Genomic DNA, 20,755 nt, shown 5'->3' with positions numbered 1-20,755 from the left:
ACTGAAAGAAGCAGAATGGAAACTATTACTTTCCGTTGACGTGGATTATCTCAGGGACTTGATAGGAAAAGTACCTAACTTAGGCATGCTATACTATCCGGGGATTAAGACGAATTCACCAGCAATTATGAAAGAATACAAGAACATTGTCGACCAATCTCTAATAGGGAGAAAATATGACGAATTATGGGCATTACGGGACAGTTTAGGCGAACTGACAGAGGACATCACAAGGACAGATTCGAACCAGCTACCCCGCTCTATAAAGCGACGGGAGGCACCGCCATTGGGAATAATTGGGTCCGCCAGTCGTTATTTATTCGGGACGCTAACTACGAAAGATCTAGAATACTTCAATTCGGAAATCAGTAAATTACATCGTAACCAGAACAAACTGACCGGATTCTTGAAGAATCAGACACATATTGTAGCTAGCCAATTGCATGAACTCTACGCCGACTCAGAAAGGCACCTAGCTAGGATAAATCTAAATACTGGTAAAATAAACGAAATGATTTCATCAGTAAGAAATTTGGGAAAAATTGTAGACAATGCAACAAACACTTTAGAACTATGGGAATATGTGTTGCGGGTGGACGCTTCCCTTACTAATTGCATCAAAAATGTAGAATTAGCCATAACCGCGATTGAAATGGCGGGAGAAGGAAAATTACATAAGTCCATGCTTAATTCAGAACAGCTGAAAAGTATATCTATAGAAATAGCTACTCTAGATGGGAAGTACGAACTCCCGATACCACATCACCAACTATCGCCTAGGGAGTTGAATAGAATAGCAATTACGGAGATTGATTACCATCAAGGAAGGGCAATAATTGTAGTAAGGATGCCCCTGGTAAACAAAGAACCTTACCACCTCTATCAAATGCTACCATGGCCAGCGCCACAGATATTAGGGAATACAAGTATGTCAGCGCAAATAACTCCACGTGCTAAATATATTGGATTAAGCTATAACCACGGAACGTACTTCCTTACAGAAGAGACTTACATACGCGAATGCAGTAAAACACCTTATTGCTATTTATGCTCCTCCCAACTACCATTGATAGAAACTACATCATCTGAAAGATGTGAAATCGCATTACTTCTAAATCCAGACGAAAAATCCTTACGTAATTGTAATATATATTTGACCCGAAATTTCGATCCCTTCTGGGTACGATTAGATTCAATAGGAGCCTGGCTATATTCATTAGCGGGGCCCCAAATTCTCCAAATTATTTGCAGAAGCGAGGTAGATAAGTTGACTACTATATCAGGAACTGGAATATTGTGGTTAAGAGGAGGATGCATGGCTAAAACAGATAGTATAACACTGCCAGGTATAGACACGTACTTATCTAAACAACAGTATTTGTATCAACCAAATCTCTCGCTGTCTATAAGGAATATATCACCCGTAATACATACAAGCACTAAATTAATTAAGTACTTAGAAAAAGAACCGATTTTTAATGGCAAACCTGAACAAGGAAAACCGCTATTCGATATTGAAAGGGATTTAGAAGCAATGGAACTACAAGAACAAATATCAAACCATCATGAGAACCTAGTTTACGGCTCATACATGGCGCAAATGGGAATAGTACTTACCATCATAGGGATCTATTATAGGAAACAAGTGTTGAGTCTGGCTAGATCATGTTCAGGGCTGACCACTAACAACCGACGGAACGTAGCACGGAGGCCCATTCGCGAAGACATCATGTTAACTGAGACTTGCTCTCCCTCTATGATTGAGACAAATCGCGACCTACCTCAGCAGGAGGCACTAGTCAACTAGACCCAACTTATACTCCCCCTCTATCCCATATAATAATTAAACACAACGACCATTGGAAACGGCAATCCCTCTTTCGTTATGTACTGTGTTAGTGCTTTTTGCAAAATTATCGACAGGAATCATGGCCAGCACCAGCCAGCCAGACCCCACCCCGACAAGAAGATTATTCATAATCGGGCTGGCTACATACACTAAAAGGCGGGATTTGGCGAGGATATTCGGAAAATACAACCCACGTTCGATAGTCATACGGAAGGGGAGAGGCTACCAAAACACAGCGTTTGTAGACTTCAGAACACCAGAGGAGGCGGCAGAGGCGATGAAGGGAGTAGGAACAGTTAAATTAAAGAAAAGAACACTCACCATCAAGTTCGCGGATGCGTGGGAGGAGCTGCGAACGCTACCTTCATGCAAAAAGCGCAGGCCACTCAGAATAGAAGAGGACCCTCTGCCTGGATATGTGCCGAAGGAGGCAAAACAACTGCCAATCGAGAGTATCTGCGAAATTGCACGTTACCTACCTTACAAGGAACGTGCACGAATGGAACAAGTGTGCAAACGATGGAGAACCGGAAGCAGAAGCTCCCATATTTACACCAGGGCCATAACACCAACCAGCTGGGAATGGAAGAGCGGATGGCACCAAATTTTCAACTCAGATGGTTTAGTATGGATTATCAAGAGGGGCGGAGATTATATAAGATCCTTAGACCTAGAGGGGGTTGCAGAGATAAAGTCGACCGCGATTACCATGGCGGCGAAGGGGTGTCATAGATTGGAGGTTTTGAAGTTAACAACCGTCGACATCAGGGGAGGAGCATTAAGATCCGTGAGTGATCACCTGTTAAGCCTCAGAGAGCTGGAAATCGGACAATGTGCGGGACCAATTGACTGTGAAATAAAAAAAATAATTATGAAAAATTTAAACCTACAAAAACTGATCCTCCAAAGCAATGAAATAACAGGAAAGGGACTAGGACATAAGACATCAATCAAGGAATTCCAGATAAAGAACTGTGATATGGCAAAGGCGCAAGGAATCGGCGAATTCATCCAACTACAAGAATACTTGGAAACACTGGTGATTGTGAACTGCCTACGACTAAGGCGTGCGGAACTGCTAACGGCACTGGTTGAAAACAGCCACACTCAACATACGCTAAAGTCACTTAAAATCCACGGCGACGGACCCAGCGATGCGCCTCAAGAAGACCCACAGCTGGCGGAAGGAGAAGAAAGAGGGGACTTCGTCGAACTAGACCTTCTAGTAGCAGAACCGCACTTGGCATCAGCACTCCAGTCACTAAGGGAATTATCTTTGACAGCATGTGGTTGGGTGAATGCAGACTTCATCCAAGACATAGGCCAAACTTTGACCATTCTGAGCACTCTGGACATCAGCATGTGCACAAATATACGCGGGCAATTTTCGCTAGAGCCTCTTGCACGACTAAACCAGCTGAGGATCCTAAGAATGAACAACATGCATCCGACAGTGGGGGGAAGCTGCCTACGAGAACTGGAACTACTGAACAGCTTAGAGACCAGAGAGAACCCAGGGATCCTCGATGAGGATATTTGCGGGTTGCTGCGGAACAACCACGACATCGAACACCTCGACATTGAAGGCTGTTGGAACGTAACGCAACAGACCATCATCGTTGCACGGGAGGTTGTACGATTGGGACATCGACGGCAGCCACTCCACCTATATGCCGGAGGTACACAAGCAACACCGTCCCGGCGGGACAGAAGAAACAACTACTTACGTATAAGCTTCCAACGACATGCGATGCCACTGCTCCAGCGTTCGGGATAGATCCCGTAGACCCAAAAACACCCCGGTCGGCTGACCAGTTTTACTGATCACAGAGAGTTATTCTCCCGCCAACCGTGGGCCCAAAACAACATCTATACTTCAGGGCCACCCGAGGTGAAACCTCGCGCGCTGGTGCAGTTGCAGTCGTTATAAGCGGACGGTTGTTCATAAAATTTATCTAATAATTGTAATTATCAGTCCTTCTTCTTGGGAAGCTGTATCAGTTCTGTCATATTATATACATTGAAATGTAAACTAGTCCATATAGGTAATATTTAAATTCGATTTCACATAATTTCTGACTCCAATAATCGCCATCTTAATACTTTAATAACGATAACGCTCGTCGATCCGATACAGTGTCTCATGAAAATATTCATGCTATAGATCGATCCTCTTGGATGTGAGGCTCGGCTGACCAGTTTTACTGATCACAGAGAGTTATTCTCCCGCCGATCTCACATCTGAGGTTACTGTCGGAACAATTGTTACCTTCGAACGTCCCGGATGCGATCACTCACCCCAGACGTAACTCCTCGCGCTAAACTATGCTACAGCCGTCAGTAGTGTAAAGGCTCGGCTGACCAGTTTTACTGATCACAGAGAGTTATTCTCCCGCCAGCCTTGCATCCTAGACTGCAGTAGCGATGATTGCAAACATAGTAAATAAAAGAATTTCCAGTGCATAAACTCGGAACATGTCTGCTGTCTGGGGAGGAGTTTTAGGCATTCGATTCGATGGTGCAGACGCAGTTTCCATTACACCTCTTGTTGTGTAAAGTGGTAGTAATTCATTCCCAACTATTCCAAGTTCCAATTGTCACGATGTCGTTAAATACACCACCTTTAACCATATTATTATCCCTTTATGTTAACATAAGTTATAGTTATCCCTAATGTAAGGCCGGCTGACCAGTTTACTGATCACAGAGAGTTATTCTCCCGCCGACCTTACATCCTAAATTGCGATGGCAACGATTGTCGCCTTGTTATAGCATACACCACGTTTAGTCATACTGTTATCCTCTTATGTTAACATGAGTTATAGTTATCCCTAATGTAAGGCCGGCTGACCAGTTTACTGATCACAGAGAGTTATTCTCCCGCCGACCTTACATCCTAGATTGTGATAGCAATGATCGTCACTGTACTCTGAGATATTCCACCTCTAATAATGATATCACTCCCTTACGTTAGCCCGAGTTAGAGTTGTCCTTAATGCAAGGCCGGCTGACCAGTTTACTGATCACAGAGAGTTATTCTCCCGCCGACCTTGCATCCTAGATTGCGGTAGCAATGTTTGTCACCATGTTATAAAATATTCCACCCTTAGTCACGTTATTGTTCCCTTACGTTAACCTGAATTATAGTTATCCTTAATGTAAGGCCGGCTGACCAGTTTACTGATCACAGAGAGTTATTCTCCCGCCGACCTTACATCCTAAATTACGGTAGCAATGTTTGTCACCATGTTATAAAATATTCCACCCTTAGTCACGTTATTGTTCCCTTACGTTAACCTGAATTATAGTTATCCTTAATGTAAGGCCGGCTGACCAGTTTACTGATCACAGAGAGTTATTCTCCCGCCGACCTTACATCCTAAATTACGGTAGCAACGTTTGTCACTATGTTATAGATTATAACACCATTAATCTTGTTATTACTCCATTATGTTAACCTTACACATATAATGTTCTTAATGTAAAGGCCGGCTGACCAGGTTACTGATCACAGAGAGTTATTCTCCCGCCGACCTTAAATTTGCTTTTATAAGCTACGTTATGCTGAATGCTTCATCATCAGTTAGAATTGTGACAATGTCACATGTACACATACATTATCTTTTAATCACTCTTATTCTCATATACTTACTAGCTTTTAATTGTTCATCAACGGGGACGTTGATGGTTTCTAAGTGGGGAGGGATGTTACGCCCCGACGTACTGCCTTGGCGTACCTTTTTAAAATTCCATTTCATTTCATTTCTTTGATTACTTCTATACGCATATATCATTTCATCAAATCTCATATTCGAATAACAGCGAGTTCCACCCCTCCTGGCAAAAGTCACGTAGAGACCAACAACGATCCCTAGTATAAGGTTCAACTTTCGTTTATTTAGCTGGTACCAAGAACTGAAATGAGGAACTGCTGAGCTAGCATCAGTAGCGCTCAGCCTGGAAGTATCCCTCTTTTTGAATTAAAATTATAATCAACAACTAGGATAAACCACTACCTTTAGAATTATCAAATTTAAATGGATCACTCATTGGAATGTATGAATGAATGTGTGAACATTGCATGCGAATATCTTTCGTTCATATTTTTAATGTGTTACCGAGGAGATTGAGAATCGTCGGAACACCGTTGGAGAGCGTGAGGTGATGCTGACCATGTGGACTTGGGCGCCAGAAGGTCGCCTCGCTCCTCATTGGCTAATTACCGTTGTGACCAACTACAATTGCAGCCTCTTGGACCCTCGGGCCCAAGAAGCAGCGTCTTTCGTCTGTCAAGTCGCGAAGTGCGTGGACGTAAACCCGGATTAGCCCTCTCGAGCAAGAGTAGCGTTTGGAAAATCTTAATTGTGACCGGCCTAAAGTCTCGCGCTAATTCGTTAAATTCGAGCTTCAGTTATCCTGTTAGCTGCAAAAGACTCACTATCTTCTACATTTCCATCTTTGCTGTTCTTTACTAAATCTCGTTATTTCGCGAATAGACATTTTTATGCAGTTCCATTTTCCTCAATTAAACCAAGTTCGGCCCTGATTCAAACCGACTCAGGTAATCTTAAGCAATAATAATAATAATTACACTTTCATTTTCAATAAATTAATCGTTCCAATTAATTGATCATACGTTAAAAATCAGAAAAACGGACACTTTCGATTATAACTCTCGGTAACAAAATATCAATCTAAATTCACAAAGACTAAGTGACCAACGTGCAACATCATTCGATTCATCAACTATTCCAAATTTGAGGTGAGGCCCCTGGTCCAACATTCTACTGACGCAGACCGACACGATCCGACGGCTCTCAATCTCGCCGACTGATTCACCCAAAAGCTAAGTCAATCCGAGTGTAAATCTTCTAAATTAGACGAATTCTTGTTCACCTTGATAATCAAAATTTCTTCAGTAAATTCACAAAAACCAAGCATAGAATTGGTGGCTAGCTTCACTACCCCCAATTAAATTCCATTTATTGTTTCCAAGAATTTACAAATAAGACTAAATGATTAAATATATATATTAAATATATATATATATTATATTAAACGATTTAAGATAATCTAAAAAGAGAGATACAATACAATACAATATTCACGACCAGCTAGTTATAACCATCGTTCAGAATAGATGTTCCTGGTACCAAATAATAATATCCATTAGAATCAAACAACACACGATTTGTATAAACTTGAATATTTCATAAATTGTTATTTTTGGCTCATATATATTTTTATCACCATCGATTGTTACCAGATATTTCGATAACTAAATTGAACCAGAATATACTACATCTTTTACCAGTTAAATCTTTTTAAACATTTATTTTGAGCGACCTTCTTCCCATTTTCTTTATTATAAAATAGCCTCAACTATTTAAACAAACCTCACAGACCTGTACAGGTCTATAGCAACACGATCCTACAAATTACCGGCGTACCGAAAGGTAGGTCTTTCTCTTAGTTTTAATTATTATTCATTGTCGTTGCGTGGGAGCTAGATTATTGATTTAATCATCAACTACCACCGCTCAGTACACCCTCACCCCCACGTAACAACTGTCTCAAAATATTGTAGATGTCTTATTAAATATTAACTTTATTAACTTATTTGGTTGTTAATTATAGTAATATATTTCGATTTGCATTTTTTTTGTTTGTCAATGTAACATGGAATCTTACGTTTTTCGAGTGATTGAAGTGTAAATTTTAATAAATAGCTCAAAATTGTACATAATGGTTGAAAAGAAAATTTCGGATTCGAGTGTTTTTCGTTTCTTTGCATTTTCTGAGAACATTTAACATAGTGGGGTATATTTTTTTTTACACCATCAGAAAGTAGAGATTTGAACGAACAAAAAGCCCACCGACTTTTTAAAAAAAACAGATATTTTGACGTGAGAATTTTCGATTGAAAATTAAGATGCTTTTTCGATGTTACGTCCTCCAGACTTCATATTCCTTTCCCACGCTCTTAGTTACCTTACGCTCTGTAGTCTACTCTTATCGTTCGCGAGTCAGCAGGTTCTCCTGTAACTCGCGCACGGTGAGTCTTAATATTTTTAAATGAAAAGTTCGAGGACCCCAAAGCTACGATTGGGAATTTGTTATAAATCGTCTCTTTAATACATTTTTCATTAACTTGAAATAATCCCCTGGGCCGTTTTTTTTATTTCTTAAAAATTCGTCAAAATTGCTATGTATAATAACTTAAACGCTAAATAACCTGGTTCATCCTTATTATACGAGTTTGAATAAGTAACTTTTTTCAAATAAAAATTTCTTTTTCAAAAAAAAAAATTATTTTATTAATTTTATAAATATGGCTAGTTTTTAGTGATTGTTGAAAAATACTTGAATAAAATATTCATGTTACTATTACAATAATGATTTGCAAGTACTTTAACTTACTTAAATATTTATTCAAACTCGTATCATAAGAATGAACCAGCTTATTTAGCGTTTAAGTTATTATACATAGCAATTTTGACGAATTTTTAAGAAATAAAAAAAACGGCCCAGGGGATTATTTCAAGTTGATGAAAAATGTATTATAGAGACGATTTATAACAAATTCCCAATCGTAGTTTTGGGGTCCTCGAACTTTTCATTTAAAAATATTAAGACTCACCGTGCGCGGCTAGCTTGCCTGCTACATCCCGCAAAACCAGGCAGATCCATCCCAGCGCTCAAGCAAGACAACTATCCCTCTAAACCAAGACCATACCCTTTTTCCCTTGACCGACTCCGTTGCATTGACCACTAATAAACAATCATATACTTTGAATCGTTTACCTACCCTTGATACCGATCCCTTTCTATTCCATTCCCTTCCTGCATTGGGAGTAGTAGCACGCGAGTGCATAGTCGACGTGAACGGACCCTACAATAGCCAAATAACACCTTGGCTGGGCTTGGAGTGAGCTCCGATTACCGCTCATCGGAGCCTACGCAATCTACCCCGTAACATTTTGGTGGCAGCGGTTTTGCCCGTCGACCTACCCGTCAGTGCAGTGCTGCATGTTTTCTACGAAAGTGTTCAGTGCTCAAAATTTCTAACGCCTTACCAATCAGTGATAGCCGTGTTACGAACGAACTCCGGCCCACAAAGTACTGTGACAGGCATGCAGAACCTATTCAACTCGTCACGGACACAGGCTCTGCAAACAGTCCCCAATTTCAATAACTCCGTCACATTGTGGTACTATTGAAATTCATCGATACGTACGACGTCGAATAACTGTGTAGCGAGTGGAAATTCAGTGCGATAGCCAAGTTAAGCCGCACACCGCATCTGAACACATCACCTTTGGAACCGACAAATATTGAATGGACCCTTCCCGCTCATTCAGACTCCTGCAACCCTGTTAAGACGAGAATCTGGACCCGAAAGTGACATCGCCCTAAGACCTGGATTACCACACTTATTTATCAACACGCCACGGAGTACCTCATCTATACCCTCCTCGTGCCGACGCATGACGTGTATCGCCTCTTCAAGTTTCACCTGCGTCCAGCTGCCTAGAACCATGCTGTACTCTGTTTTTGCGTTTACCTTCGCCATGTGAGTCTATTCTAAGTCTTAGTGTTGAGTTGATATTCTTATTCCTGTACTTGCAATACCCTGCTTGAATCAACATGGCACCAACTAACGAAACCGGTTCAAATTTTTGGTCAGTAAAAGATGTCTTGCCGACAATCCCCCCATTCGACGGCCACAACATGCCCTTTGACTCATTTGTAGAACAATTACGTCACGTAGAGACTCTTATAAAAGCTTCGGATGAAATGACTTTCGCCAAATTCGCGCAATCAAAGGTTACAGGCCCCGCTTCTCAATATTTAATAGGCATTAACTGTAATGACGTCGAGGACCTCATAACTGCCCTTAGCCGAGCATACCGCCCGGATATCCCCATACGCCAGTTATCTGCTCAATTAGATAGAATTACACAACAACCATATGAGCGCATCATAGATTACTCGTGCATAATAAGAGCAATATCAAAAGAAATAAGCACAGCGATCACATCCAAGCACCCACCAGACTTAGCAACGCTTCTACTGAATGATCTAAAGAAAGATACCTCTAGATCGTTTATTAAAGGGCTTCGGCCAGAATTGGAGTGGAGAATCGCTACTATCAGACCATTACCGACCTTCGAAACTGCCGTCACCATCGCCGAAGGCGAAGAAGCCGAGCTAATTAACCGTCAAATGCAATTCTCTGCACAATATTTCACCCCCGCTACACCCATGTGCCTGCCGTTACCCCCCCATACTGCTCCTCCGTCTCAGGTGCCCGCCACGGCCACCTTTATCCCCCCCCCCCCCCCCCCCCCCCTGATGTCATTGCCAACGCCTGGTTACGCTCATCAACCAGCGCCTCGTACCGAGCCCAAACCTTACGCCCAAGCGCTCGATCCGAACACCGGTTCTGCTGGCCACGTTAATGCTCTGCCCAGCAGTTGTCAATTTTGTAACCACCAGGGTCACTCCATCACGGAATGTTACCGTCTGCAAAGTAAAAGATGTTGTACCAAATGTCGCAGAATGGGCCACTTCCACAATGAATGCAACATAAACCAAGAACTACACTGCGACAATTGTAATCGCAGAGGCCTCACAGTAGACCGATGTAGATCCTTTCGCACCCAGGCCCTCTCCTCAGCAACTCATTAATTCTTTCTGCCGCCAAGCGTACATCGCGACCGACTAATAATCCCCCCTCCTGCCCTATCCAGTCCACTGACCTCGCGCAACTGCAATCCGATCCTCCTATCCCTGACGACAGTACACCCTGTCCCGGTGCCGCAAAGGTGCTCTTGACTGACAGTAGGTCAGAAAAATTGGACGTCCTAAAGAGCAGCTTACATCTTGATCATTTTAATGACACCGAAAAACAATCTATATCCAACCTCGTAAGAGAATTTAACCATCTCTTTTATCTCCCAGGTGATAAATTAGGCCACACCAATTTATCTGATCACACTATCCCCACGACGGACAATACGCCTATTCATACCAAACAATACCGTTTTCCCAATATTCACAAAGACGGAATCGAATCCCAAGTTGATAAACTACTCAAGCAAAATCTTATTAAACATTCCTCATCTCCGTATAATTCCCCGGTGTGGATCGTTCCAAAAAAACCGGATAGTGACGGCAATAAACGATGGCGTATGGTAATCGACTACAGAAAACTTGACGAAAAAACAGTCGGCGACGCATACCCCATGCCCGATATCACGGAAATCCTTGACCAGCTTGGCTCAGCTAAATACTTTTTCACATTCGACCTTGCTTCCGGGTTCCACCAAATTCCCATGCATCCAGATCACAGCACGAAAACTGCATTTTCGACACCTAGAGGCCATTATGAATTCTCTCGTATGCCCTTCGGACTGAAGAACGCCCCCGCCACGTTTCAAAGGCTCATGGACCAAGTCCTCCTAGGCCTACAAGGCAACGAGATGTTCGTATATTTAGATGACATAGTTATTTACGCTCGAAACTTGCAGGAACATGAAATTAAACTTCGGAAATCAATGAAGCGACTAACCGCTGCTGGTTCAACTCTACAGCCAGACAAGTGCGAATTCTTGCGCAAGGAAGTCGTTGACCTCGGACACCTCATGACTGAGTCAGGAGTAAAACCTGACCCTGGTAAATTAATAGCTGTAAAAGAGTATTCTGTCCCCAGAAGTCCCAAAAATTTTAGACAGTTCCTTGGCCTTTTAGGTTACTAACGAAGATTTGTTCCAAATTTTGGAAAAATTGCTAAATGCCTTAACAATTTAACGAAGGAGGATACCCCTTTCATCTGGACGTCCGAACACCAGTCTGCCTTTGAAACCTTACGCGATTGTTTATGCAAAGAACCAATTCTACAACACCCGGACTTCAACAAACCATTTACGCTCACTACAGACGCGTCAAAATTCGCGATAGGTGCAGTTCTCAGTCAAGATAAAGACGGTGCCGACCTACCGGTAGCATACGCATCCCGAGCCCTTAAGCCCGCTGAATTAAACTACTCGGTACCTGATAAAGAATTCTTAGCCGCCTACTGGAGTATGAATCACTTCCGCCCGTACATCTGTGTTCAGAAGTTCACTTTAATAACAGACCACGAGCCACTCAAATGGGTACAAAGTGTCAAGAAACCTAATTCCCGTTTATTACGATGGAGCTTAGAACTGGCAGAGTACGACTTCGATACGAAATACAAGTCCGGAAAATCTAATACCAACGCTGATGCTCTGTCCAGGAACGCACCGCCCGACACCGCTCAAATTCTTCCTATAGATGCAAAACGCCCCCGTCCAACGACTGAAGCCTCTAGCGATAAACCAAAAAAACGCACTAAAAAGACTCATCAGTACCCCAGACGCCCTCGACAGACCACAGACGAGTCCACCAACCCAGCTCCGCTGAAACACCCCAAAATCTCACAACCCTGTAAGATGATATACTCCTCTGATTCCTCTGATTCCTCTGATGTCTCCGACGATGAGTTCAGCGATAAAGAAACTCCGTTGCTCAAACCCCCCCTCGTTACCCCGGCACCGATCCCAGTACATCGCCAACCTAAACGCCACTGCGAAACAAATTCTTTAACAAACCCTGGGTCTCATGAAAGACCATACCTGAGCTATTTTTCAGATTCTTCCCTTAGCTCGGATGACTTACAGACCCCAGAAACTGAATCAGGAACCGATGACTTTTGTCCAGCCACCGATTTACCGGGCCCTTCTTATAGCGATTTCCTCATAGAAAGCGAAACTTTTCCTCTCATGCGTAATAGACGTATCAAAGAAATAAAAGCTGACCTATTACAGCAAAAGGATAACTTGGCTCATTGCATATCGGCTGACTGCCAAATGTCAAAAGAAATCGCTTCAGAACTGACAGAACGTAAATTCATAAATCGCGAACAACTTAGAGAATTCGACCCGACTGTGACTGACGTTATTTCTATGGTACATGGAAACCGGAAAATCTATAACCTAGTTACAAAGCCCAAATACAGTGACAAACCTTTGCCCCACGTTTTTTTTGACACCTTGGTTAACTTTAGGAAAACCTTGCAAGAAGATGGCGTAACATCCGTCTCGATACCATTGATAGGTTGCGGACTCGACAAATTAGAATGGAGCGCGGTACGCAGAATGATCCATTATGTTTTTAAAAATTCGAAAATGAGAATCACTGTTTGCCGCCTCGACTCTCCGCTTCCCGCCACCGCGCGCCCCTGCATTACACCCCCACCCGTTTATACTAACCTCCCTGACCCTGTCCCTTCTACATCTGGATTACCCCCCCCCCCCCCCCGCCGCCATCTGCGAAAGGAATCGGAACGTCCGACTAAACCTGCAGCACCTCATCCGATTCCACCTCCACCCCCACCCTCTAAAGTCATCATGCCCCCCCCCCGTCGGGCCTCCGCGTCCCGCTAGGAGATACCCCCCCGCTACTTCCAGGCCGACGAACCGCTCCTTACACTCCTGTTCCCTTCCCCCCTCGCCCCTCCCGCCCACCTCTGATAACGACGACAGTTCCGACTTGCTCACGGACGCTGAATACTATACGTGCACTCAACAATTCGACTCCCATATGGAAATTACTGACCATAACCATGACAGTGCTCACAACACTAACGATGATCAAATTAATGACCCTCACGGTTTCGCATATTTTATTGACAACTTGGACGACATACCAGTATCGGACAATGTCAAAGATACCAATGATGGACTTTTGATGCTCAAAACCAACTATGCGCACTTCATATCGACAGACTGCGCTTGGATCAAGGGTATACCAGCCCAACTTGCCGGCGAGAATATGGTTGACCCAAAAATAGTAATGAGGCCTCGTCCGCGAAAATTTGATATCATTGAATCTAAGCACTATAGTCGACGTATTTTCACCCTAGTATTGAAAACAAAAGGCTCAGATAAAAGCAATCTATACGATATCTCCAAGCTATTGTCCAAACTGAAAACGGCTTTAGCCGATTCAAACCTAAAGTCTCTTGCCCTCCCGATAACCGATGACAGTTTAGACGCTCTTGATCCTCGCGTTATCCGAAAACTACTATCCTTCATTTTCGCAGACTTAGAAATTCAAATCATCCTTTGTCGAAACACGACTGTCATCCCAGACGAATGTTTACGAAAAGAAATAATTAGAGAATGCCACGAATCGTTGATCGGCGATCATCAAGGTGTAACTAAAATATATAACCGCATTAAACAAAAGTATTTTTGGCCCCGTATGAAAGAACAAATCCAAGATTCCATAAGAACTTGCGAGAGTTGCCAAAGAAAAAAATTGGTCAGAGTAAAAACCAAATTGCCAATGATGATAACGGACACGCCTGCCGATGCATTCGACAAAGTGGCATTAGATATTGTTGGACCTCTACCCCTTACTAAATCAAACAACAAATATCTTTTGACGATACAATGCAATTTGACAAAATTCCTGGACGCCATCCCTTTACCTGATGCCACCGCCAAAACTATAGGCGTAGCATTCGCAAAAGAATACATTACACGTTACGGTGCTCCTCGAGCAATACTTACAGACCAAGGACAGAATTTTATGAGCACAGTCATCAAACAACTTTGTAAACTTTTCAAAATTAAGCAAATACGAACCACAGCTTACCGCCCACAGTCTAACAGATCGCTAAAACGCAGTCACCTTGTTCTCACTGAGCACATCAAACACTACACGGATGCTGGTAAAGACTGGGACGATTACATCCGCTTTGCAATTTTTTGTTATAACACCGCGAAGCACGAAGGTACTAACTTCACCCCCCACCAACTAATTTTTGGCTCTCAAGCCAGATTCCCAACAGATGAGAACCCTGCCAGCGCGTATACTCGTTCCTACGATTCCTTCCTTCTAGACTTAATCGCTAATCTATCCAGCATACGAAAACACGCCGCGTCCAACCTACAACAAGCAAAGCATCGTTCCAAGACGTATTACGACCGTAACGTCAACAGCCAAACTTTCGAAGCAGGCCAAAAGGTCTATCTACTGAATGAAACCCGATCCAAATTCGACGACCACTATAAAGGAGTGTATACGATTAAACGTATTATTGACAGTATTAACGCTGAAATTTGGATTACCCCCCGAAAAACTAAAATCGTCCATTTCAATAAATTGAAATTGGCACACTTAACCGACTAATTGACCTGGACCGACGCTTGAACGAATACGAACTTGACCTGTCCAGTTTAGTAGACGCTATCCCCTAAGCCCAAAAAGGTATCGTCCAGCCTAAAATTCTATCACCAGAACAAATTATTTCCAGCCTTAAACATATCCCTCACCCGCGTCGTACAAAACCCCAAATTCGGAAATTGAAATGACGGAACTAGGCATACCTAAGCCGCGTAAATTGCTCCCCGAGCAAAGCCTTAACGATAGCTCCGAACCACTCGAAGTCTGGCGCTAAGCCCTCCGCTATTAGCAATTATATTCTTTCATTGCCTTATTCTGCCCATAATAATCTGCAGCCATAATATAATCATCAGCACGTTGCATAAGTTTCGTTTATAACATACACAATATCTATCATATATACCACAACATTTATAAGATTTCATTTATAAATTTTTTTTTTTATTCAAATGTACACTAACCCACTTAAACGCGCACTAACATCTAGGCGCTAGATTTTAAGACCTTTCTTTGTAATATTCTGTAAGTGAGTCACTACGTTTCATGGCATTCCGCTTCCTTCCGAACATCCTATTTCGTACCCTCACCGAATGTTCTTCCCGAAGGGGGGGCGTGTTACGTCCTTCAGACTTCATATTCCTTTCCCACGCTCTTAGTTACCTTACGCTCTGTAGTCTACTCTTATCGTTCGCGAGTCAGCAGGTTCTCCTGTAACTCGCGGCTAGCTTGCCTGCTACATCCCGCAAAACCAGGCAGATCCATCCCAGCACTCAAGCAAGACACCTATCCCTCTAAACCAAGACCATACCCTTTTTCCCTTGACCGACTCCGTTGCATTGACCACTAATAAACAATCATATACTTTAAATCGTTTGCCTTCCCTTAATACCGATCCCTTTCGATTCCATTCCCTTCCTGCATTGGGAGTAGCAGCACGCGAGTGCATAGTCGACGTGAACGGACCCTACAATAGCCAAATAACACCTTGGCTGGGCGTGGAGTAAGCTCCGATTACCGCTTATCGGAGCCTACGCAATCTACCCCGTAACATCGATATTAAGTCAAAATAAGGTGAAAAAATAGATATTTTAAATCAAAAAAATTACACTGTGTTTGGGACATAAAAAGGTAAGTTTTCTCCAAATTTTGTGTGAAAAAAATTTTTTTTAAAAGATAAAAATAAAAAACCAAAAACTTGGTTATTTGAATTTTTCACATAAATTTTGAGGTTATGTGAAAAAAGTGTAGGTACAAGAGTTGTAGATCTTTTTATTACCTGCAACTTCGCCATTTAACTTTTTTTCATAGGACTTGTAGTTTTGTCGGCAATCGAGATAAATCGTTTTTTACCCTCAAAAACTCACCCCCTACCACTTCCCGACCTCAGATTACCCGTAATTTATTTTTCCTTTCATTTTTGGTATATATTCTCTTCCTTTTCCAATGGGTTTCATCCTACTATTATTTTTTTTTCACCTTTTACCATTTTCAAAGGCTTCAGCCCTGGTCTAGAAGTTGAAGTCGGACAAAAAAATGTTCGCACAAAAAAATTTCGTTTTCCCATGACCTATTTAATGCAATATATATCATATTTTTGATGGCACAAAAAGGCTATTTTCAGCGGAAAAAAATAATGTTTTTTTTCTTCCAACGCGACACCTTGAATCTTGCTGTCAATTTTACACGGTATTTGGCATTGTATTGCGAACATATAAAAAAGTTGGCATCTTGGAACTCGACATTCTTGCCGGGTAATAAATATGTTTTACCGAAAAAGGTGCATTGAGGTACATCTGAGTTCGTCTTTTCCATGAATTATTTAATGCGATATATATTGCGATATATATAGGGGGATGTATCGCATTAAATAGTTCATGGAAAAGAGGCACTCAGATGTACCTTAATGCAACTTTCTCGGTAAAATATTTTTATTACCCGGCAAAAATTCCAACTGAAAAAGTGTTGAGCCGATTTTCAGAAAAAAATAGAAAACTGAGACTTATTTAATTGTATACCTACTGAAAGTAAAGACTGTTCACTAGATTAAATAACAATGGAAGATTAATTGATTATTTTTTAAGGTATTGCCAAAGTTTACTATTAATGTCAACATTAACGTGTGATTAAAGCAAAGCAAGTTTCATGTTTTGTGTATTACGTGATTATTGATTATTATATAAATTTTATTTGAAAAGAGCATGATTATGGACAAAACCAATTTTTTTGTGAAGCCGGCCCCTCCTAGGCCCCCCCACCCCAGGAAAAAATGCTGGCTACACCCCTACGCCCAACGTAATTGATTTTATTATAGTTTAATGTTCAGAAAAAGTGGAGAATCGCGCCAAAGTGTCAACGGTAAGTCCAAAGAGGATGGGATAGAGTGGAAGCTAAGCGTACCCACCGTCGCGCGCACCGTCTGGTGAGTCGCAGGACAAACCAATTGCATATGTGTGCATCGCGTCATACGTGTGTGAGTCAACACCGGCAATATTTGCAAACAAGACAAGTTGTATCAGAAAAGCTGAAATCGAATATTCATTGTAAAGTTAAGTTCTTTGGTTAAGTTGTTCTAATTGAATATGGTTGTGTACTGCGGTGTGAAAGGGTGCAATAGAAATGCTAGAACCGACCGGGAACATACATTTTTTCGAATAGCAGTGTAAGTAGAATTTGATTACTAGCAAAATAGAACCTAACCTCCTTGATATTTGCCACATACCGTACGAAAAATCCAAAGATAAACATAAATAAATATTTTCCAATTTCAATATTCGATTTTGTTGCCGGCCCGAAAAATGGTTAGAATTTGCAGTTTTTTATATTTGTGGATATTTATGTAAAAAATTTTTATCCCCTCATAATTGTATAGATTGTAAGAAATTACTAATTGATGAAAACGATAGTTTAGATGCTGAACATAAATTATATGTTATCATGATTAATTATGCCGATACGCATGGATTGGTCTATGCAACAAAAAACGTTTTCGAAAACATTATTGCATGGGAACGCACGTTCAAAAGTGTGATTCAAAGCATCGTACATTCGAATACTGTCACTCAGGTTCTCTCTCATATATTATTATAGTCGTGCAGAAAGCTCGAATTATGTACAATCGATACTAGTGAAGCATTTTTAAAGTTATTCTTGAGAATACGCTGTCACTGGGAGGCCAGGTTCATTCGCAGAAAGATTAGTGAATCCGGCGGAAAAACAGAAAATAAGCCACCCTTAGCAACTAAAAAAATGCGGAAGTTTGTCGCTACTAAAGTTTAACCAAATGTAAATATAGTTAAATATACTACGTATGTTATTGTGTTATTCAATAATCTTTACTTTCAATAAAGAATACACTTATTACTTGTAATAGTGGATGTTCTATTATTCTTTTGTCCCATATTCATAATCTACGTAGTCTATAAAGTGGTCCGTAACAGTGAGTAGCCTGTCAATTTCATTCGGATTTCCCGCTGAAATAAAGGGTGGGGGAAGAATAGTTTGTCCTACGACTCAACAGAGGTGCTAGTGGGCCTTATACGAAAAATCACATTGGTGTTTTATGAGACCTTCCGCTCTATCCCATCCTCTTTGGGTAAGTCCTCATCTGAGGGTAACAGAATTTAACGTTACAGTAGATAAGCATATAATACCTATATTCACATAACGGAGCTTGTACAGAGAGAAACCTGCTTGTATGAATTTTGTGAGGCGCTTACGAATTTCGTATTCAGCCGGACAGTGCTACCAACTTAATTTGCGGCCGAAACAATTTCAACCGGCGAAATAACCGGTTTTTGAACTTTACCCAAAATAGCCGGTTATTCAAGCCTAATTCGAGATGGCGGGTTTTGCAAGCGAAACTCGAGATAGCCGATTTTCCAAGCGAACCTCGAAATATCCGGTTTTTGAAGCCGAACTCGAGATAGCCGGTTTTTCAAGCCTGACTCGAGATAGCCGGTTATTCTACGCAACCGTCGATTTGTAGAATGAAATACGTGTTCTTGACTTTAAGCGTGTAATCCAACGTTAAAACTGAATTAGCCAAGTAACAAATAAACGAATCAGTTCCCTAGACACTGTGTATAACCCAGCATATATGCAATCCAGGTTTCCTCATTGTCGGACACAGCAGCTCAACTTTTTGGTTGCAATATATGAATGATCCAAGATGTGGATCAAAAATAAACTATACGAAGTCATTGAACTTGGGACGTATCATATAAAGATAGAGTCGGGGATAGGGCATAGTGGGGTATCAGTTAGCGATAACGATAGGACTACAGCTTATAATATGTTTCACTGATTAGTAATTTACGCACATTGCAATTTGCCTACTTAAATGACGCTGATTTACCACTAACCTAACCATATATTAAAAACACGTATACATCAAGTACCAGTACGGTTAGTGTTAATTGGACACCTATTTCAAAGTATCTGATCGATGCTGGTAGTGTTCACCTTGGTGACACACGTGACAACCGCGGCAGCACAACTGAGGCCAGTGTTTACAAGTTTGCGTTCTACCCTGTGTTTTATCCATAGTTCCGTATTTTCTTTCTCCGCAGCGGAAGAAATTCGGTTATCAGTACGGTTAAACGTATGCAAGTGCCCTATTCAAAATAACTTTATGCGTATGACTGTATCTATCTAGAATACTATACACACTGTTATAGCTTTATATCTTATGAAATAAAATGCATTGTACTACAAAGGTCATGATTTGATCGTGAACGATTTAACATAAACGTGCATCTCACGTTAATAATGAACGTATCACTGCCAAAAATTTAAGAATTGCAGGCTGCTAACTTACTGTAATCGATGTGAAAAGTTCGTGAGGTCTTTGGGAATACGGTTAATATTCAAACGGCAGTTTTGCCTACTATAATCGAAGCTTTGGGCCGAATTAGACACTCTTTCAATTTGACAAATAAAACCAATGAAAAAAAAAACAAAATTTCACGACAGATCGAACAGATTAAGAATATTTCGGGATCTGGGACACTACCCGGAACTTTACTGACCTTCCCCGGAATTTATTGATCCACTAGCCTCCAACGACCCATTGTGAACCCGTCGGTTTAGAAACAAACTCCAGTATGAAACGCATCGACAATAAACTAGATACTGCTACTGCCTCGTCCTACAGCGTTGCTGGACTGCCTTTCCTAGTACATCAGCCAACCGGCATGAGCGGATATACTAATTTCAGCCTACAGTCGGCTTATTATACGCGAGCAAATGCCATGGTGCGTTGGCATCAATTGTATTCAATTCTTCTCGTACTTTAACTATTATACACTGGCCGAATTACGCTGGACAATGGGCAATGGTGCACTGCCAGTGTAACTAGTAAGCTTGTGTTTTACCTAGCCTTATAAACCTGATAGTCGGTTGGCTTAACTCCACAGTGCAGGGACCTCAAGTGCGACATTTGTCTGAACCAGAAATGTTTTCGACGAAACGAGAATGAAGTATGAATTTTTAGTGAAATTGTGATGGTGAGTGTTACGCGTTCAATATATAATGAATTATTGTGTATAATTCACTATCGGTCGTCAATCCGATTCACCATGCGATAAACCTTGTACGTAATTTTTTACCATACGACAAGGTCGTTATTTATATTTTTCGGCTACATTACAGTATAAAAAAAATTAGCACTTTAAGACATTGTCATAAAAT

At 41.4% G+C, this 20,755-nt stretch overlaps 1 protein-coding gene across 3 annotated transcripts in view; it reads right to left on the bottom strand.

Moving 5' to 3' along the window:
• LOC124303006 (transmembrane protein 8B-like) overlaps positions 1–20,539 on the bottom strand; it is a 498,471-nt gene extending 477,932 nt beyond the window's left edge. For 2 of the 3 annotated variants that reach the window (XM_046759670.1, XM_046759669.1), the window contains exon 1: positions 20,095–20,539. The gene's annotated coding sequence lies outside the window, so the exon portion shown is untranslated. Of the gene's footprint in view, positions 1–19,883; positions 19,976–20,094 lie in introns of those variants that run through there. The other variant, XM_046759671.1, reaches the window with a different exon arrangement.
• Positions 20,540–20,755: the final 216 nt, after the last annotated feature.

Source organism: Neodiprion virginianus, chromosome 4 (genome assembly GCF_021901495.1).
Source record: "Neodiprion virginianus isolate iyNeoVirg1 chromosome 4, iyNeoVirg1.1, whole genome shotgun sequence".
NCBI classification, from domain to species: Eukaryota; Metazoa; Arthropoda; class Insecta; order Hymenoptera; family Diprionidae; genus Neodiprion; species Neodiprion virginianus.
The sequence above is the reverse complement of the archived record's forward strand: the minus strand, read 5'-3'. Positions and strand labels throughout refer to the sequence as shown.